Source organism: Apteryx mantelli, unplaced genomic scaffold (genome assembly GCF_036417845.1).
Source record: "Apteryx mantelli isolate bAptMan1 unplaced genomic scaffold, bAptMan1.hap1 HAP1_SCAFFOLD_39, whole genome shotgun sequence".
Classification (NCBI taxonomy): Eukaryota; Metazoa; Chordata; class Aves; order Apterygiformes; family Apterygidae; genus Apteryx; species Apteryx mantelli.
The window spans coordinates 2,239,391-2,261,103 of NW_027118744.1; positions in this window are offsets into that span (position 1 = coordinate 2,239,391).

Genomic DNA, 21,713 nt, shown 5'->3' on the forward strand with positions numbered 1-21,713 from the left:
ACCCAGCCTCTCTCTAGAGCTCTCTCTTTGCCTCCATTAACAAAATAGGGACCAAGGGAAAACAAGTGCATGCTCCAGCTGCGCACAGGCACCTCTAATGAAGCTGATGAAACTCACTACTTCTGTCTCAAACCTCTTAATTTACTAAGTAGCTAATTTCTTTTTCAAACCAAAGAACACGTCTAACAGAAGGAAGTCCAAGGAAAACATAGGCAATAAATACTGACATTTTTTTCCCTCCACCTTTGCATTTGGTTTTAGACATATAAAGGAAAGGAGCAGATGACTCCACAAATAGGATGCTTCAAAAATGCAGGGGCAGAGGGCAGAAGGAGATGATGGGTTTCAAGGAGTGAACCAGAGGTTCTCCACAGACTCTGTTGTCCTCCCAGAACCTGTCTCAGAGTGTAATGGGTGACTTACACAGAGAGTAAAACGGGAAGCTCATTAGTGGGCAATACCTCATGTTTGCATTGGTGTTTTAACCTGGAGCTCAGGTTAGTCCTAGATCCCAGATGCTCTGTCTTGCTCTCTGCTTCTAGTCTGGCATAGGGGAATCTCTGGACTGGGTTCATCTGGAAGATATGCTGAAATTGAACCACTGGCTGTAATTATTTGAGCAAAAGCTCAAGCCTGGTCACCTACAGCAATATCACTGTAGCTTCAGTGAATCAGAGGTGACAGTCCCAGCTTCCCATTTGCTGGGTAAGTTCCAGCACTCAGAATGTTGTGTCTTCTTAGTCTTCCGGTTGTCAGCTAAAATCATGCTTCTCCTCAATGTACTTTCTTAGAGGAACCTGCAAAGCTGCTGAGAGCTTACAGCAAAGCAGCTTCTCTGCTCACCATGGGGGTAACCCTCTGCTGAAGCCTTTTATCTGGCTTTGGTTGGTGCAAAGTATTTGCTGTATTCAGGCCCCACATAGCCAAAAATGGAGCAGAGGGTACTTTGGTATATAAGATGGTGGGGCTGAGCAAGGACAGAGATGCCGTCACCCAATGGGTAAAGATGAGCATGGAGCCCAACCAGGGCTTCATAAAGATGGTGCAGTGCAACAGGTTGCAAATGGCCCCACAGCAATTGAAAGACATCACAACAAGCAGATTGAATTCAGTTGTGCACAGGAAGATGGAAAGCACGGTCTGGGATTGGCAAGCAGCTGTGGGATGGTCTTAATCTCCAAGATGAGGCTGACAAACCTTTTAGGGGCAAAGGGAACCAAATATCTAGGAAGGAGAAGCTGCTGGGGAAGAGATACTCTAGGGGCGGAACTGGTGGTTGAGTCAAATGATGGCTATCATGACCATATGCCCCATGGCAATGAGCAGATAAATCACCCACGGCAGTGTGAAGAAGAGGATTTGCATTTCATGAGTGACTGAAAAGGCCTTGAGGAAGAATTTTCCCGCTATGGTATGGTTGGGAGGATCCATTTCAGAAGCCAGTCAGTTGAAGGTGGGACAAGAGTAACTAATGTCATGTGTGGTGAAATTCGCCTTGCTGCCTTCATCAACTTTCCCCTCCCTTTTCCTAGTCCTACTTTTCTTTCTTGAGGTGGGAGACCAGAACTGCACAAGGGATTCTCATTTTCTCTTTGTTTATATCCAATGCCATGAAATAAAGGTTGATTCATCCCACCTGTCTTTAGACACAGGAAACAACTCTCCTGCCTCACTTGCTTGCAGAGGTAGGCCAGAGTGCTAGCTAAGAGCCAGTACTTGTGGCAAAAGCTCTGGAAATCAAGTTCCAGGTATGAAATTCAGGTTTCTCTTACAGTTAGAATTGTGGTGTGGGTAGGCACCAGGCCATCAGGCCTGTGTCTGTATGCGCACTCAGAGCACTCAAGTCATTAATCCCTTGGGTGGCCCAGGAACTCCCCCATGTAGTAATCCACACAGGTGAGCTGATGGGCAGGTTTGAGACAGGCACTTTTAGACTTGAAACTAGGAGACTGACAGAACTCCTACCACTTTCCAAATTAAGTGTTGGACTGACTGGTGCAGAACCTCTCCAAGTGGGTGTTTCAGACAGTTCTAGAGATTTCTAGAGGCAGATCCTGCTGTGCCTGGACCAATTCCTGTGCTTAAATGTGGTGAGTACCATCTCAGGTGGAGTATCTGGCTGTTTCAGAATCTCTGCAGCAGCTCCTGCTGCAGAACTGATTAAACTGTAAATACTTAAGGCCCTTGAAAATCGACAGTACAAACTGCTCCTGCAAATGAAGAAGCGGCTATGTAGGACAGTCTTCTGTGCATTCTTAGGAGAGTTAGCAGATGCTTTGATACGCAGTTTAAGGTAATCAGTAGCAATGGCTCATGCATATGCTCGAGAGGTCACACAGGACCACAAGTCAGCTGGACTATAAAAATTCCCCAGAAGAACAGTTCGGGGAGTCTCATCTGATCCAGTGGAAGCCACTGTTGGAAGGACCCTGGCAAAGGAGACTGCCACCACCATCTGGACAGTAACCAACCATCCCGTTCAAGAGATTTGATGCCCCTTGTGAGTGTTACCAGTGACACGCCAATAGAGGGGTGTCTGTGATTCTTTCAGATTCGGGGGTTATTTGCACTGAACTCCAAGAGATCATCATTTGTCAAGTATGAGAATTTATTAGAGATAAGAGCTTATAACAAACCTGGTAGTTTGCCTGGATTTTCCTCATCACGCCATTGACATCCACAGGCCAGCTGATGGTCGGTCAGAGTCCACACCAACTTCTGTGGCTTACTCTTTTCTATAGCGAGTCAAAACAACGCCAGACCGCAGTTACACAAAAGCTGTATGGCCTCAGTCAATAACAGCATGCACATCAACAGGTAACCTAGTGCTCAGCCCACAGCACTGCTCAGTTGGCAACAGCACCCATGAACAGGTCGTTCTGTGGGGAATGGTTCCACAGCACCTAGAAGTTTATGGGGTGAGTCTGTGGTGTCACTTCTCCTCTGTCTGGAATTGTCAGTCGTGGGGTCGTTAGACGGTTGCCCCCAGGCTGCAGCAACCCCACAGTGTGGTGGCTCCAGCCGTGATGCACCCGGGGTTCCTTAACTCCTGGGATCACCCCAGAGCAAACCCCTCTTCTGTGGGCTGCACCATCCAGAGTCCCACGCTTGCCTGTGTGGTGCCTGTCACTCCACCCCTTGACACCGCCAGACACACACATTTATTTCAGAAGTCAGCAAATTCCCCTTGGTGTGCAGTGGGTGGCTTTTTGGTAAGCACAGTACTGGGGAAATGTGCATTGCTATTAATAGACGCCAAAAGCAAAGCATGCCCATTTGCAGTAACACGTAAACAACTGTTAAAAATAACAATCTTAATCCTAATAGCAACATGATTGGTCTGGCCTATTGACCCCAAATTCGGTGAATCCGAGTGTTGTTCCAGCTCCATATCTTAACACAGAAATCTTATTTCCTTTAATTGCAAGCATTTCTTTCCTGCACCGAAAGATCAGTTTGTTCCCCAAGCTGGAATAGTTCCCTTTAGAGGAGCTTCAAATAGAGTTGGTCACCTTTTTTTTTATTATTTTCCCATATTTCCCTGTCTTCTCTATAGGAAACAGACAACTTGAACTTCAGATCAACAGCTGTTACGTTTATGCTTAGATTTTACCATCTTTTTCTCTTTCTTTCCTTTCCTTTCATCAAGGGAAGGTGTTAGCCCCTTCCTTAGGATCATCAATTTTTACAAACACTAGAATACAGCTGTTGAGTTTCGTTATCAGCCTGGTATGTGTATCCCCTCATTCTTAGGTCTGCCATCTTCCTTTGATGTTACTTCTCTCCTGGCTCCTAGATTCATTCTATTATTTAGATACTTTTAAAACCCACATTACTTAGCCTAACAATTCTACCACTCTTTCTGGCTGCTTCTTTTCAAGTTCTTGCTCTTCAGAGGGTCACTCTGTAGAACCCAAACAAAAAGAAAAGCCTACCAAGGCCATTAGGTTGTTATAGTTTGGTTTTAACTGTAACTGCTGAAGCTATTTCTTTTAAGGTTACTCGGTTACATCCATCTATTATTCACATTTGAACAGGGTTTTTTCTTTTTCCCCATTGATTTTTCTTTATGCTCAGAAACTTTTACGACAGCTTGGGGCATTTTCCAGCCCCTGCTGGTTTCCGGTGTACTTAAAGATGCTGTTTTTTCACAATCGAGGTCTTTTCTTGTTTCCTAACTCTGCCCCGGGGCTCTTATCTGCAGAGCCCGATCTCCACCCTGAGTCCTCCTGTGCCTCAGTGCCAGGCAGAGCAGTTATACTGGCCGGGGGGGGCAGAGCGTTTCTCACGGTCTTGTGAGAAACAAGCTGCCCAAGCCCGGTCCTGCTTTCCACCCAAAGCCTCCCCTGCTTCGCTCCCTCTCCTCTTCCACCACTCTCTTTCACGTCTGTTTTTCTTCCACATGGTGGACTCCGATTGGCTGACAGAGCCTTCAGTGAAATCCAGACCCGCCCCCCTCCTCCTGCCAGCCAATAGGCAGGTCGCAAATCAGCAGCTGCCTATGGGAATGAGCTAGGGGAGGAGTCACAATGTTGCAGTGTCCAGATGGTGTGTTGTAAAGGTGAGGTTACAAAGTGTCCATTTAATCGGGGAATGGGGGAACAGAAGAGAGAGCCAGACAGCTCCTGGGGGACCCGGGTGATGCTGGGGGCCGTGCTGCTCTTGGGGATCTTGGACCAGGCTGGGTTTCTGTACAAAAGTCTGGAAAAGTCTTGATGCAAGCCCCTAGAGAAGAGGGATTTTCCTGAGCACTCAGAGAAACCCATGCAGGACCCAGGGGTGTTGAGGGAAACCCATCCCACCCACCCCCAAGCCCACTGCTCTCCCTGGAGACCTTCCTGGATCCTCAGGCTGGGAACAGGAGGGGGTGTGGGGGCACAGCCATGTCCCAGACTAGCCTCCTTCAGGCCTTCAGCTTCACAACATGTCACAGCTTCAAATGAGCTCTCTAAAGCAGCACTTCCCATGCCCCTGGTGTGGAGAGAAGACTTTGGGTAGACAAACAGGAGACAGGGGAGAGAAAGGGCAAAGACACCAGGCTGCAGAGCTGGGGCTCCCAGCATCACAGAGGGGGTGCCACAGGCTCAAGAAGCAACCCAAAGAAGTAAAGGAGTCCTTCCTTTTGCAGTGACTTGGAAAGCCACATCTCTCACAGTATTCAAGGCAAATGGAGTCTCCCTTCTGCAAGATTTGCCCCCAAACTGTGCAGAGATTAGGAAGAGCAGGAAGGCTGGTTGTAGGGATGCTCTCAAACTTCAGCAGCTGCAGAGCTGGGAGCTGGTCATCTCACAAACTTGGGAGTGAGTCAAAATGCACGTCCTGAGGCATCGCACTGCCTCATAGACTCTGCACCGGAGCCTGGACAGCAGCACTGCAGTGTGTGGGCGTGTCCTGAGAAGCCCAGAGTCATAAAATGTGGGAGATCCAGGATGTCGGGGCTGTACAGACCCGGGAGAGCAAGGGTGCCTGCGGGGAGGAGGAGGGCAGGGGGCTGAGGAGCGTACCCAGGGGAGAATTCTCGCACAGCCCCAAGGTGACACTGAAAAGCACAAGGACCAAATGAGGCCCAGGGATGAGAAATGGCTTCCTCAGGCTCAGCCAGAAGGAAAGATGGGCAAACTTCATGGGAAATAGGAAAACTTCCCCACATTTGCTACCTGGCCTCGCCCATGGCTTTGGAGCCTGGCAGGCTCCAGGGTCCTGGATAAGGGCCTCTGGATGATGTGTGTTAAGGCTATGTTTGCTCTTCTCTGGCATAGCATCTCTAGCTCAAGCACTGCCGACTGAGAAACCTTGCCGAGCACTTTTAAAAGCAGAGATCCTGCCTTGGTGCCTAAAGGAGGAAAGCTACGTCCTGTCCCACATTGTCCTGCATCCTGCTTCCACAAAAAGAGGGGCCCACAGCAGAAACCAGTTTTGAGGCTCACCAAAGCATTTCTCAGCCTGTGGCCATGCTTTGTGCTGGTTCATCCCACATGCCTTGGATCCTGTAAAAACGCCAACCCCCAAACCCCAGATTCCTGCACAGGTCTGCCCAGTGCAGTGACCTGTCAGTGCAGGGGCGCAGAAGTGACTTCTCCAGTGCCCCATTTGAGATATTTCACAGTCTTTGACACTGTCTGGAGACATTCCTGAAGGATTTATCAGAAAATTATGGAAAATAACTGCAGTGAAGGGAAGTGATGGCTTTCCAGGATGTGGGGGGAAATCTCTCTGCTCTCTCCCTGGCTGTGCCATCTCCATGGCAGTGACCTACTGAGCCCCCAGATGACACGAGCTGAGGTCACAATGGGACGTGCCACATCACAGGGAGGTCTCCCCGGTGTCGTTGTGGGGACCCTCACTTCCCTGTGAGGCCCAGGCACTCCTGGGCACTGCTCACACCCTCCCCACGGCTGCCCTTCCTAGTGGCTCCACGGCAAGGAGAGGGGACAGGAGGCAGTGGGGCCACGTTGAGGCCCCTCACCAACAGGCAGAGGAGCAGGGGCATGTTGGAAAGGAGTTTTGGGTAATGAGATGGGAAGAGCGTCCTGTTTCTCTGGCTGGAGAGGTGAAACGAGAGCAAGAGGGCAAGCGAGATGGAGGACTGCTGGATGGACACCATCAGCCAGGACCACAGCTCCTTGTTCCCAACACTCCTGCGGCTCTCCACCAAGGGTAAGGGCTTTGGGAGATCCTTCCCGAGGTGTCGCACAGAGACTGTTAACTGCCAAAACTGCTGCGGATCCCAGGCTGTGGGGGTGCCTGGACAGGGCTGGGGGCTGCTGCGAGAGCCCTGCCTGAGGGTCCCCTCTGGCTCGGGGGACAATGTGGCAGCCAGGACTCCTGGGTCCTGGGGATGGGGCTGTCCTGAGCCCCAAGGCTTCTGTGCGGCCAGCTCCATCGCCTCTTAGGGTGGGGGGGGCATGGGAATCCTTGACAGGTTTTCCTGGGAGTGGGTCCTCTTTGGGGTCTGGCTCTGAGAGGAAAGGGGTCCTGCATCCCAGACGCTGAGGTGGCCTGCAGCTCCATGGGGCTCTCAAGACCCTGCTGGAAATGTCCGTATATGATAATAAAACCTTCACCTTTTAATAACCCCAAGTCCTCTGGGTGTTTGGGAAAAATCTCTCTTCCTTCCCCCTCGATCCTTTTATGCTTCCAGCTTGGCGCAGCATGTTTTGGGCTCAGAGATGCCATCTTTAGATGGCCACAGCCCCCGTCCTCCTGCAAATTGGGCTCAAACCTCTGCACCCAAAAGAAAATACATTGGAGAGAGCAGCCTGGAAACAGGTGGAGGTGCAATCCCCATTCAACAGGTCCTGGCTGACGCCAAGGTTTTTTCTCTGAGCTGGGGTGGGCAGTGCTGGGGTGAGCCCAACACAGCCATCTCCCCCAGCCCCCTCACAACCCCACACCACCGCTCCCTAGCCGAGCTCCGGGGCTGCCGTGGGCAGGGGGCCAGGGAAGGAGGGGGAGAGGACACTGCCCTGCCCTGCCCTGCCCTGCCCTGGGGGCAGCAGGATGCTGCCTGTGGGCTCCGGTGCCACAGCCAGCCCCAGGGCCCCCACAGCGGCACCACGGATGCCACCAGCACAGGCCCCAGCGCTGCCCCCCACGCCCCGCATGGCCCCCAGGGCACAGGGCAGCCAGCAGCCCCGCGGGGCCCCTGCCGCACAGCCCAGCCCCGCCGGGGCAGCGGCCGCACCCCGGGGCCCCGCACTGCCCGCCCACACAGCACCGCGCTGCCCCCAGGCCCCGCCGCGCCCCGCGCTGCCGCCCACAACATGGCGCCCGACCAAGGGGGAGGGGGCGGAGCTGGCCGCCAGGGCAGGAGGGCCCAATGTTGCCATGGCATCGCCCCAGTGCAGCCCTCCTATTGGCTGTCCGGAGGAGAAGGGCGGGCAGCGATTTCACTGATGGCTCTGCCAGCCAATTGCAGTCCAACATGTGGGGAAAAAAAAAAAAGACGTCAAAGAAAGAGGTGGAAGAGGAGCGGGAGCAAAGCAGGCGGGAAGCGAGCGGGCGAGAGCGTTTGGTGGGGGCTGCGGGCGCGTTCAAATGGCGGCGGGTGCCCTCCCGCCGGGGCGGGGCAGCGGTGCTGGCTTTGCCGGGGCTGCTTTGCTGCAGGAGCTGCAGCAGGGGCTGGTGGGGCCGTGAGCAGGGGCCAGAGCGACGTGGGCCAGAGGGGGGAGCTGCCCTGCAGCCAGACGTGGCGGCCTGCCGCGAGCAGCTGGGCCGGGGCGGCTCGGTGGGGTTTGGGGGCAGGAAGCTTTGGCCCTGTGGTGGCTCTGGGATCCCTGTTAAAGCGTTTCGCTGAGCTGCTGCTGCCAGCGCAGCCCCAGGTGCTGCTTTGAGGTGCATTTGGGAGGTGCTGGGCAAAGTGTGAGCAGGCTGCTGGTGTCGTCGCGAGGTGCCCTTCCCAATAGTGTCTTTTGTTGTGAAAACTGCATTTCCGAGTGGCTCTGAGAGAGGCTGTGCCCGCATGTGATGCTGTGCCTTAGCCGTTGTTTTTGCTCCCTGCCTCTTGCTTTGCGCCGCGACCTGTGAGCCTGGCAGCAGGGTGAAGGGTGTTTGCAGAAGAGCTCTGTAAGTGTGAGCTGTTTTGCTTGTGTCATGCTGTCATGCTATGAAGGTTCGATAGCAACGACTAAGACAGTAATACAATAATAATAAAAAAGATGTTTATTTCCTCACACAAGTTCTTGGATTAGTAACATCCATTAAAATAATGCGATTACTAATTTAGAAAGGATAACACAAAACCATCAGTTACTAATTTAGAAAGGATAACCTGAAACCGTCGATTACTGCGTTATTAATTGGAAGGACTGCTTATCCCTACTTGAAAGTTTTCTTGTTCACTCTCCTAGTGAGAGGGCTCTCAACCTCGAGGAGTTCCCTTAACCCAGCGTCCCAGGAAAAGGGGAGGGGGGGGAATACTCACGGTCCAGGCGGAGAGGATGGTCAGGTCACGTTCCCGTCCCTGCTCAAACTCTCCTAGCTCCCAAGTCTCTTTTTATACGGCTGGGGCTCTGGGCAAACAACGCTTTTGCTGACTTTCAGCAAGTTTCACAATCACAGGACTGTTTGTTTGTCTGCTTGGGAGGACCCTGCTAGCGAGGCAAGACCACAACACCTCCGTATTGTTTCTTCCCTCCCTGGGGGTCCGTGCAGATTCCAGGTGTCAGACTTCTTCAGTCTTGTTAATGCTTCCATTCCGCAGCCTTGTGCATATCAGTCCTTGCGCATATCGGTTGGTAGACGACTTTAGTCCTGTTAAGTCCTCTGTTCAACAGCTTTGTGCACCTCAGCTCTTGTGCTATCAGTTCTTCTGCATATCAACTGACAAACTTCAGTCCTGTTAACTCTTCACTCGCCCGTCAGCTTGTCAAGGGCCTTGAAAGTTGATGAACGGCCAGTGCTTGCACTTGCCGTTGTTCTTTCCATGCTCCTAGGTCAGGGTGAAGAGTTGCTGAATTGTGTCTCTGCTGGTTTCACCAACTGAGATGCCCTGGCCTGAGTCCTTCCACGTGTCTCCAGTTGTCAGGGCCTAAAATAGGAGAATGCTTGTTGTCCTGGATGTGTAGAGGATTTTCTGGTTTTGTTCAGCATTGGGGAAGGAACCAGAGTTCTGAGTTGCGGGAAGGCTTCTCCCTGTGCCTGGGACACAAGGCCCTGCTGTCTTCAGTTTCATGATCGCTGCTCCCATGCAATCCTCCCGTTAGAAAATGTTGCCAAGAATTACTTGCAGGCTGTTCTGCAATTCTTAAATTTCATAGGCTAGGTGTTGATAATGCATAGCAGAAGCTAATCTTTTGGTGTAGTAACTGGTAGGCAATGGGTGTTTGAGAGCATTGTGAGTATTATGAGGCCATGATGTGAATCTGTGATGTGATGACACCTCTATGTGAGCAGCTGACAGGTCAGGAGAAGACGCATGGCTTGGATGCTGGTGGTGAGGTCACTTCTGGGTTTGTTGTGTGTGCTCAGAGGAGGGATTGACCCCTGCAGAGCTCTACAGCAATACAGAAATGCAACTCATTAATCAAGCAGAAGTCGATGTTCCACATTATCTGACACAAATTTTATTCCACTCCATCATCATGAGTTAGTACTGCTACATTTAAAATGCAGATGATGTTCTGTGGTGAGCATGGCCATGGAGTTGGCCTTTCCGCTTGTTGCTAAGTAGAAGCTTGCAGCGTCCTCGCAGTCAGCTAGGGAGTGCAGCTAGACTCTTGAGACTGCTAAGTGAATGTAGTGCTGGTGTGAGCAGTGGTGTGAATAATCTCTTCTTGCCAGGGTGTGTGTGCTTTAGAAGTTCCCCTGTCAAAAGAGCAGGGAGCTTGTGAGATTTTCCTGCAAGGTCTGCATGCTGTCTCTGTCTTTGAGGTGTCCAGCTGCTTTTATGACACGTTTAGAACTGTAACACTTTAGGGGTCTCTGATTTTCTGTCCACGTATGCAGTCATTGGAGAATGGGTGCAAAGGCTGTTGGAGGAGACAGAAGGAATGTCATCCCCCAAAAAGGGTATGGGCCACATTTTGAAAGAGATTTCTTGTTCAGAGAAGTTGAGGCACAAGCGAGAGGGAAAAGCTGGCCTGATCAGCCCCTGTGAGAGTACTTCTTCTCTGCTTCCTGGTGGGAAGGTGGGAAGTGAGCAGGCCCCGGGCTGTGAGTGGCTGTTCAGAGGCAGAGCCTGTTGCAAGGCCTTGGAGGACTAGAAAGGAATGGAAGGTCTGGAGAGTTGGGCTTTGTGTGTTCTGGGGTGCTTGGGGTGCCCTGCGTGCTGCCATGTGTGGTGCTGTGGGCTGTGTGTCGCTGATGCAGAGGCGTGTGTTGGTTGCCAACCCTCTGTGAGGTGTGGAGGTAACGGCGTGTTACAGTGCGAGATGCCCTGTGGTGGAGCCGGGTGGTGGCGCCAGTGTTTTGGTGCTCAGCGTGGGAGGAGGTGTCTGGAGAGAGCAGTGCTCTGCTCCCAAGGCCCAGTCTGCCATCACGGTGTCCTTCTGGGAGACGTGGGTGAGGACTGTTGGTGACCGTGTTGCCTCCTTGGAGCATCGTGGTGCGAGGCAGGGCTGCTCCCAGTTTGGTGGTTTGTGTCAGCTGAGGTTCAGGCTTGCAGTTTCGGAAGGGTTTGATGCTTCCGTGAGTCTTTGGGATTTTACTGACTGCTGGAGAGAGTTCTCTTCTCCCTCCTTAAAGGCTTTCTGCTGAATCTGGACCCTCATTGCATCTTCCCATCTCAGACGCTAATCCATTCCAGTCCCTCAGCGAGATGGGTAGTTAATGAACGCAGTCAGAGGCATTTCTGCACGTTGTGCCTACGCAGAGCCTTGCAGAGAGGGGAGATGCCCCCTCCCAAGAAGTCAGGCCTGTGAGGGCGATGGGTGGCTCTGAGACACCTGTCCTTGTTGAGCGGTGGAGGCGGCATCTGCAAAGCCTCTGGTGCCTTTGGCAAGAGTCTCACAATAGCATATTCCTTGAGGCTGCAATGGGGGAGCCGTGTGGAGGTAGCAGGGCTCCAACGCCCTGCTGCAGGCAGGTGCCAGTAGAGGAGGTATCTTGGGGCCTTTTCCAGTGAAGTTTTGATTACCTCCAAGGATGGAGATCTGGGAACCTGTCTGGATCCGTGTGCCGCAGTTTGGCCACCGTCACGGAGAAAAAGGTTTCTTCTTAATGTCTCAGAAGCATTTCCCATTGTCCGATTTGTCCCTGTTGCCTCCCATGCTACTAGTGTGCACCTCCAAGAAAATCCGGCTCCGTCTTCTCTGTGCCCTCCATAAGGTAGCTGTGCACAGCATGAAGATGCCCCTTGGCCTTCTCTTGTCTAGGCTGAACAAAGCCAGCTCTCGCAGCCTCTCCTTTTATGCCCCACGCTGCAGCCCCTGACCATCTTGGTGTCCCTGTGCTGGACTCCCTGCAGTGTGTTAGTGCCTGTGCAGAACTGGAGAGCCCAAACAGGACCTGGTATACAGACATGGTGTCACCTGTGCCAAAAAGAGGGGTAGAAGGTCTTGGTGGCCCTGCTGGCTGTGTTCTCACCAATAGAGCTCAGCACAGAGGGGAGACATTTGCCCCTGCCTGTTGCGACTCTGTAAGGGCAGCAGAACTGCCAGTAACACTCCGATCCTTTCTTTCTTTCTAGGTTGCTCCACTCATGGAGGTTCCCAGTGCAGTGCTAGAGGCGCTGAGGATGGAGGCAGGATGCCAGGCTGTGTCCCTGTGCCTGTCAACATCTTGGCCAGCGTCGTGAGCCCTCTGTGAAAGCAGCTGCAAGTGACTGAGAAGAGGCTGCGTGTGGATGCGAAGGCTTCCATAAATGCGTCTGTCTTCCCTGGGTGACTTGGGTTGTGGGTTCAGCTCCTGGTACCTCTGCTGTGCTGCAAATTCCGCCTCCCACAAGTGCTGTTATTGCCAGCCCGCTCAACAAATGCTCTTGTGCCCCCTCCTTTTCCTAGGAGGTTGTGGTGCCATATAGGACGAGTCCAAGACCCTTATAATAGATGCCAGCATGTCTGGAGTGCCTTTGTGTGAGTGCCCCAAAGCATCCATAGCTTGATCTGAGGAAGTCTCAGAGCTCTTGGGCTCCCGGCTCTGGGAGGGGTGAAGATGTGCCCAGGGCCAGGTTGCCCGTGGCACCCAGCCCTCAGTGCTCTGTGAAGCCAGCTGTGGAGCGCGGACTGGTGCTGCAGAGGCTGTGCAGCCAGGAGAGCTGTCATTTCAGCAGCCGTCCAGTGTGGGGCTGTCTCATTGCTTGGGCCTCATTTCAAAGGCTCTGCACCCTTTTTCCCTTCCCCGTCCAAGCTCCTTGTCCAAGTAACTAAAGGAAAGGAAGGGAGGTTCCTTTGGGCTCAGGAGGCCTTCCGGACTCTCAAGTGTTTCTGTGTTGTATCTGTAACTTTTGTATTACTACAGAAAATCCCCATGTCCCCATCCCTAGCAGGAGGTTCGTGAGGGGATGGGGGTGGAAAGCAGCAGCCTGCTGTGCCCAAAGCAAGCAGGATCCTTCCCTCTGAAAAGAGCAGCATCACCCAAGGAGGCAGTTCTGTGCCTAATCTTGTGCTGCTCATTTGCACAGGCCTTGTGAGCCTAGAGTGCCTTGGCCACCTTGTGGTGTTACCGCAAGAGCTTGCCTGAGTGTCTGGATTGAGAAGCCAAGGGAAGGCAGCGAGCAGAGCAGTGGCTGGGGAGTGTGCAAGTGGCGAGTGTCCTGCATGCATCTCTTCTTGCTGGCACTTGGTTGTATCTAGCAGAAGAGGCAGCTGTGTGGGGCAGAGGCAGTGTGTTTGTAGAGTAGGTGGCAGAGCAGAGGTCTGGCGTCAGGTTGATGGCTGGTGCAGTGCCGAGTTGATCTGAGAGTGTCAGAAAGCCTTTGCAGTGCAGCTGCTCCCTCAGCTGATCTCTGTCCCTAGAAATGCACTAGAAACGGAAGTGGCATGCTGCTGCCATTGTGTAGGTGCTGCAGTGCGAAGGCTCCCAGCTCGGACTTGATGGTACTAAAGGAAAAGCGAGACCAATTGTTCCTTTTGTGATTTGTCGCCAGGGTGGCAGAGTGGAGCTGTCGCATGATGTGGAGAGAGTCTTGCCAGGAGATGAAAGCCTTTTGCAGAAGACTGTTCTGTATGGAGTGATCACAGCGTAATCAAGGGACATGCGAGTGGCCCAGGTGAGCTTCTCCTCTGTGAAGGTTTGCACTTTTGAGATCCCTTGTGACTCAGTCAAAGATAGGGCAGCAGCAGGCAGGTGGATGCCATTTGTGCTTGTGAGGTGAGTTGTGCCTCTGAAGCTGGTAGGCCAACAGCATGCATGTAGCTTTGGTGATGATGGTGAGGTCTCTTGTGTCTCAATGCCTCCTAAAGGGTGAGCAGGGCCATTGCTGCTGTTGGTGCTTTTGTGGTGAGTTGTGCATCAGTATGTGACTGGCGATCAGCATGCACATTGCTGCTGTTTGTGCTTGTTGAGGTCAATTGTGCCTCAGTCGCAAAGAGGCCAGGAGCAGCTATCTGGCTTCATGGCTGCCTGTGAGATCACTTCAGCATGAGCACCTGACAGTCCAGCTTGATGGATATTGCTGCTGCTTGTGTTTGTGGAGTAATTTGGCCTCAGTATCTGCCAGGCCACCAGCAGCCACATTGCTCCTTTTTTGTATTTGTGAGGTGACTTTTCCTTCACTACTTCACAGAGAGCATCAAGCACATTACTGTTTTTGTGCTTGTGAGGTCAGATGTGCCTCAATGTCTGATAGGCCAGTGCTAGTGATGTGGCTGCAGTATGTGTTTGTGAAGTCAGGTGTGGCTCAGTGTCTGATAGGCCAGTGCTGGTCCTGTCGGTGCAGTTTGTGTTTGTGATGTCACTTGTGGCTCAGAGCCTGATAGGCCAGTGCTAGTCCTGTGGGTGGAGTTTGTGGTTGTGTTGTCACTTGTGGCTGAGTGCCTGATAGGCCAGTGCTGGTCACGTGGCTGCAGTTTGTGTTTGTGATGTCACTTGTGGCTCAGTGCCTGATAGGGCAATGGTGGTGATGTGGCTACAATTTGTGGTTGTGATGTCACTTGTGACTGAGTGCATGATAGGCCAGTGCTGGTCATGTGAGTGCAGTTTGTGGTTGTGATGTCACTTGTTGTGGCTCAGTGCCTGATAGGCCAGTGCTGGTCATGTGGCTGCAGTTTGTGGTTGTGAGGTCACTTGTGGCTCAGTGCCTGATAGGCCAGTGCTGGTGATGTGGCTGTACTTTGTGTTTGTGATGTCAGTTGTGGCTCAGCGCCTGATAGGCCAGTGCTAGTTACGTGGCTGCAGTTTGTGGTTGTGAGGTCACTTGTGGCTCAGTGCTTGATAGGGCAATGCTGGTCACACGGCTGAAGTTTGTGTTTGTGATGTCACTTGTGGCTCAGTGCCTGATAGGCCAGTGCTGGTCATGTGGGTGGAGTTTGTGGTTGTGATGTCACTTGTGGCTCGGTGCCTGGTAGGCCAGTGCTGGTGATGTGGCTGCAGTTTGTGTTTGTGATGTCAGTTGTGTCTCAGTGCCTGATAGGCCAGTGCTGGTCATGTGGCTGCAGTTTCTGATTGTGAGGTCACTTGTGGCTCAGTGCTTGATAGGGCAATGCTGGTTTACACGGCTGAAGTTTGTGTTTGTGATGTCACTTGTGGCTCAGTGCCTGATAGGGAGTGCTTTTCCTGTGGGAGCAGTTTGTGTTTGTGATGTCACTTGTGGCTCAGTGCCTGACAGGCCAGTACTGGTCATGTGGGTGCATTTGGTGTTTGTGATGTCACTTGTGGCTCAGTGCCTGATAGGCCAGTGCTGGTCACATGGCTGCAGGTTGTGTTTGTGAGGTCACTTGTGGCTCAGTGCCTGATAGGCCAGTGCTGGTCACATGGCTGCAGGTTGTGTTTGTGATGTCACTTGTGGCTCAGTGCCTGATAGGCCAGTGCTGGTCAGATGGCTGCAGTTTGTGGTTCTGATATCACTTGTGGCTGAGTGCCTGATAGGCCAGTGCTGGTGATGTGGGTGGAGTTTGTTTTTGTGATGTCACTTGTGGCTCAGTGTGTGCTAGGCCAGTGCTGATCACCTGGGTGCAGTTTGTGGTTGTGAGGTCACTTGTGGCTCATTTCCTGATAGGGCAGTGCTGGTCACGTTGTGATATGTGCTAATTTGTTACATCAAAGTGAGAAACAGCCTTGAAACATCCTGGACTGTGATGTGTGCTAATTGGTTACATCAAAGTAAGAAACAGCCTTGGGAACATCTGTGGGAACATCCTACATCCTGTGGTGGGGGCATGTACCCCGCCTGAGATAAGGGAGTTGAGATAGCAAAGCGGCAATGTTAGTTTAGATAGCCTAATATGGTAATGGCGATGTCACACAACTGTGAAATATAGCACGACCTCGAAAGTTGTAAAATATATGCGTGACCTGAGGGTCACCACTCACAATGCAGAGGGCTGAAGAAGACCCCCTAGCAACAGCCGGCGCAACCGCAGAAGTTACAGGAGGTGCTCCGTATACCCGGAGCTGGAACTGCATATAAGGAGACTGTGAAGGGGGGATTGCGCGCGCCGTTGGTGGAGCAGGAGATTCCCCGGCCGCCCAGCGCTGTTTTGCTTACTTGTGACTTGCTCAATTATTTTATTAAATTGGAATTTATGCAACCCGGCCCGAGTGGTTGTCAATTTGTCGCGTTTACCTGTAACAACGTGGCTGCAGTTTGTGTTTGTGAGGTCACTTGTGGCTCAATGCCTGATAGGCCAGTGCTGGTGATGTGGGTGCCGTTTGTGGTTGTGATGTCACTTGTGGCTCAGTGCCTGATAGGCCAGTGCCGGTCACATGTCTGCTGTTTTTAACCTGTCAGGTTATTTCTGCCTTCAGCACCACATAACGCCATGGTAGGCGCATGGCTCCTCTTTGTTGTTGTGAGGTCATTGTGCCCCTGTACCTTATAGGGCAGCAGGAAGCACATGGTGTCGATGCAGATGTGATTTCAGTTCTGCCTTTGTGTCTGATAGGCCAGTAGCAGGTACAAGGCTTTACAGCTTAGTTGGAAATCCCTTTTTCTCACTACCTAGCTGAGAGCATAAGAAGGACCTTATTACCAGCAAGAATACTTAAAAACTTAGAAATATGACTCCTGCTCCTCATTACCAGTACCCGAGAGCAAAGAAAACAGAACAGATTATCTTATTTGTTTGGCACCCCAGATAGAACACAGCGAGGTTGCCATCTGGTGAGCACTGGCACTGGTCTTGCGTGCCTGCGTTTATTGGCCGTGGGCTCCCAGAGATCTACTTCAATGGGCACAGCAAATGCCCCGGGTGTGGGAGGACCCGGAAAAGGCAGCTCGACTGTTTTGTACAAGAGTAGAGGGACATCCCATTTGTTAGGGGGATGTTCAAGTATTGTTTCAACAGCTATTTCAGCCAGGGGATAGAGAATGGATATTGAAAAAAGGATAGGGAATTGGCAGACTGAGATGATAACCGACAGCCTTGCCCACGAGGAGATCTGAATTGGGATTATAATAATACAAATGATTGGGCAGCGTGTCAAATGGCATGCCAAATCTGGTTTTAGCTATACGAACTGCAGGGCAAATGGGTGTTATCTCAGAAAAGGTACTATCGTTAGCAAAAGTCTGAGGAACGCTCGATTTTTGGAATATTTGCTTGTGGCAAATTAGGCTCTTATGCTATGGAGGGATGTCTGTGGAAAATGTTAATGAAAGGCTGGCAGTGAGCCTATTGGTCCAGCAAGCGGCACCAGCTATCCATGAGTATTTCAGAAACCATGCTCCAGGGTGGCAGGGAGAGAATTTACAGAAGATTCACTGTATTACAGCAGCTGGACCTTTACTAGAAACATTTGAGAGCTGTGACAGTATGGGCACACATGTTACATGGTTGAGGGCTCATCTGTCACACAAGAGGAAGATCTCCATTTGGGTTATCTGATGGTTGCCTCTCTGGTCATCTACCAGTAATGTCTAGTCAGTGCCCACATGTACCACCAGCATGTGCTAATGTGCTTGAGGCACCACGTACAGGCAATGGCTTGTGATGTTCCTGAGCAAGAAACCTGGTCTGAAGGAGCCTCTGGAAATGAGGCAGCAGGCTGTGAGCTGGGGAGCTCTTCAGACAGCTTGAAGGCTGGTCACCTCTTCCAAAATGACCTTTGAAATTATGATTCATGACCAGGCAAAGAGGACAGTGCCTGCCCTCACCTTTCCTGCCTTGTGCTCCAGACTGACTTGGGCACAAGTCCATCCTGAGCTGAAAACTCAGCAGTCCCGGGGGTGCAGCAGTGCACCCAGGCTCATCCACCTTGCTGAAGGGCTCGGCTTCTTTTCTCAAGCACGCCCCACACAAACCGAGCTGCGAGGCTCCTTAGGAGTGACTTACATCTCAGTAGCTCTGAAGTCAGGCAGAGGTTAAGGTCCTTTTCTGTCTGTGTAGCTAGGTCTGTAATTTAAGCGGAGCAGAAATTATACCCTATTATTAAGTCATCGGTTTGTCTTGGTAGGTGTGTTCCGACACTTTGTCTCGATGTACTATCTATCTGGTTGATACAGTTTTCATCAGTTTACATTTTACATCCTCTTTACATGTGTTTACATGTGTTCGTTTGCATAGATACAGAGTTATTAGTTACATAGCAGCCTATTCTACATGGCTCAATATTCTCATACAAACTTCCTTTTCACCAGCACACAGGCAGGCCAGAGGACAACACCAACTCTCATTTATGTTCCACATGTCCACGTAAGGTGGAGGCTTTTGGAGTCTCCTGGGAAGCTCCATTTACAACATTACTACAGAACAGTCCAGCATATGCACAAGTTTTGTTGCTTGCCAATTCAGATGGATGGATAGGTATTGTTTTGAGTTTCCTTTTCCAGTTTCAAGGGCACTTAAGTGAAGATGAAGCACCTGAATGCTGTGCTTTCCCAAGCAACTGGATACTGTTATCACAAGGGCACCCTACCTGAACCTATTAGCATTTGCTTAGCCGGAAAACAATACTGAAAACTGTTTTCTGAAGTGTTTTCGGAGTCAAGATTCACTCGGACCCAGCCTTCCCCACATTCTCACACACACAGGCTTACTCGACAGATCTGGAAGTTTGCCTAGGGGAATCACTGCGGTGACTTTGAGATGGCTGTTTATATCCTGCGCCCAGTGTATGCAATGAGTGCAATGTAAAAGGCAATCAAGATGTGCTCACTAAAAGCATACCTTCCCACAGTCTGCCACTGCAAAGTAGAGTTGTTACATTGTTCAGCAGAGAAATCAGTTGAGCACTTCAACGCCTTAACTACAGTGTCAGCTCTTGCTTCATAAAGGCCAAAGCTTGAAAAATTACGAAGCTCAATCCCATCTTGTGTTTCAGCGACTTTAGGAAGACAACTACCTCCATTTCCATCAGCAGACTTCAGGAGGAGAACAGCCTTCACTTTCCAGGCTTCTGAGAGTTGGCCTTGAAGGAAGGTGTTTAAAAGATGAAACAGGTTACTCTCCAGCTGATGATGTCTTCCTGAACATGGAAACACAAACCCTAACTGGATGCGTTTACCATCAAGGGCTTTGCAAGTGCTTAACTTGGATGCTGTTGGTAAATTCCTTCTAAAATTGAATACTGAAATTCCAGCACGTCAAGAGTTTCTGGCAGCAAAGCAGGTCCCTTTTCTCACAGAAGGCTCCAGTAGTTCAGGGCTAAGCCCCCAGGTCAGGGGTCAGTGCTGGCCCTGGAAACAGTCCTCCATTTCCTCAGGATGGGGGGAGCCATGTCGCTCTCTGATGTCCAGTAGCCAAGGTGCAAAGGTTCCACCTTATCTTTCCAAAGAGGATGAGAAGAAAATGGATTTAGGATATAACAATGAACGTAGGCCTCCTCAAAGAGTTCAAAGCCCTTCAGCCCAAGTAGCAGTACCTCAGACATTGACATCTTTGAGGCTCTACCTGAAGCCTTTCTTGCCGTTCCTTCAAATGACATCATCAAATATCACGACTCATGCTGTCCTGCTGTCTAAAGTCTTGCAGCTTCTCCACAAACTTTTGCTGCTTCCCCCCAGTCCATCTGCCTCCTCCCATTTCCACTTCATATCTTTAACAGTTCACTAAACTCAGTCTACTAGTCCATGGATCTGATCTATCTCCAGATAGACAAGCAGGACTTGATAGCAAAGCCTTTCATGCCTTCTTAAAAAGTTGCAAGTTATTGGATTTTGTCTCCCAGAATTGGTCGGCAATAGCTGAGGAGAAAGGGTAAAGGTGGGAGGAAGAAAAAGGTATTCTGCATTTCCAGATAATACTTAAATACCAACTAGCAAAGCTAACCTGCTGTTGTTTAGAAGAGAATGTCAATGAATAAAGCAGCAAAACACTTGAAGGTTTTGGTTTCCTTATTTGCAGTACTTTTAACCTTATTGAAAGAGAAGAATTTACAGTTCTATTTCATCATGCTGTGAATTGAGTTTTCCTGATGATAGAGAATATATACAGCTAACTCTTAAATCTTCGGATATTGTGCCCACAAAGGGAAACACCTGGTCTTTCAAGCAAAAGATTACAATTGACTTCTAACAGATAACCCTCTCCTGCTTATACACTAATCAAGGTCACATGTACAGGAAACACTCAAAGACAACAAAACCCCAAAGCACCTTTTTAAACCAGGACACTTTTGGAGCATACTTTCCTTTGATCACACAAGTCACTAAGCCTTTAACTATGGCAAGGGATTCCCTCTACCTTGAATCTCCATATAGTTTGCATTTTAAAAATTCTTAAGAAATGGCTTTTTACTACTACTATAAAAGCTCAGTGTTGGCAGAAGTTTTTCAAGCACACAAATGTATTGATGCCTCAGTTTACCTAAAGATAAATTCAACAGAACCCATGTCCTAGGTTAAAGGAAGGCAAAGAAACCCCATCCTTGCCTCTATTTATACATTTTCTGTTGGGGGGGGGTTCTTTCTGAATAGCCTACTGTAAAGCGCAGGGGCAGCAGAATTTTACATTAAAACATTTAGAGTTTATGCCTTACCTCTCCAAAAAAATCCAGTTGCTCTTAAAGAATCAATTCTAAAAGTCCAATGGTAGAGAGCCCAGTTAAGAGCCACCGGTGCCAACAACTTACATATTATGCCAACGCATTAAGTATTGCCACCATTTAGACTCTGTACAAGAGCAGGGAGGAGAATGCTTCACAGGCAGGCACTTGCTCCTCCTCTTCAGTAGATTCCTGGGCAGAATGTTGCTCATCATCATCAGCGGAGGATGGGGAATTGCTGCTGTAGACTGCGTGTTTCCACCTGCAAGCATTTCAAAGGCAATAACAAAAACAAGATTAGGTCACACTAAGTCAAAAATCAAGTGCAGTCTACCCTGGAAGGTACTGTGAGATCTAGGAAGTTTCCAGCCCATTATATGTATTTGTCATGCATCTGATTTCAAACTGCATTACATGTTCTTCCTTGGGAGAGCAAAATTCCATCTTTGTTGGGAAGTTAAAAAAAAAAAAAAAGGCACATGGTACTTATATGCAGCTTGACTTTGGTATATGATAGGCCAGAGCCTTGCAAAGTAACTGTAAAGCCTTGCAAAGCAGCTGTATTTGTGAATCTATTGCCCCTGATTTCCCCTGAACTTCGTATTCACAGCTGTTACCAAAAACAGCAGGACAAGTCAAGAAGGGAGCTCCTGAGAGAGCTTCAATTAATTACGATGCATACAGGATGATAATTATGATGCATACAAGTTTTGGCTTGAACCTTTTTATAGGTTTTTATTCCCCTTGTTCAAGTCTTGCACAGGCTGCGGAACGTGGGCGAGGTACTGCCTTCACGAGGTATTGCATAATTACCCCTCTTCCTCAAGGCATGATCAGCTCAACTACTGCAACATCCTCTTCTGTCCTGAAGTACAGCCTTGCCCCACTCAGATCCATTCAGAAAGTTGCTCTAAAGGTCATCTTCTGAACTTATTCCCTTCATCACAAAGCGCATTCTCCTGAAACCCTTCAAGTGTCTTCTCTCTCAGCAAACAGAGTTGCTAAGGCCTTTCATGAATTACCCTCCTTCCTACATTAGTTCCCACTGAGTGCCCAGAAAACAGCTCTGAATTCTGAGCTGGCCCTGACAGCACCTCTCACTGACTAACCCCTCAATACAAAAATGCAGAAGCATGTTCTCTTCTCAGCTGCCACCTTCACGCTTGGGAGAAGGTTTTCATATGCACCTGGCA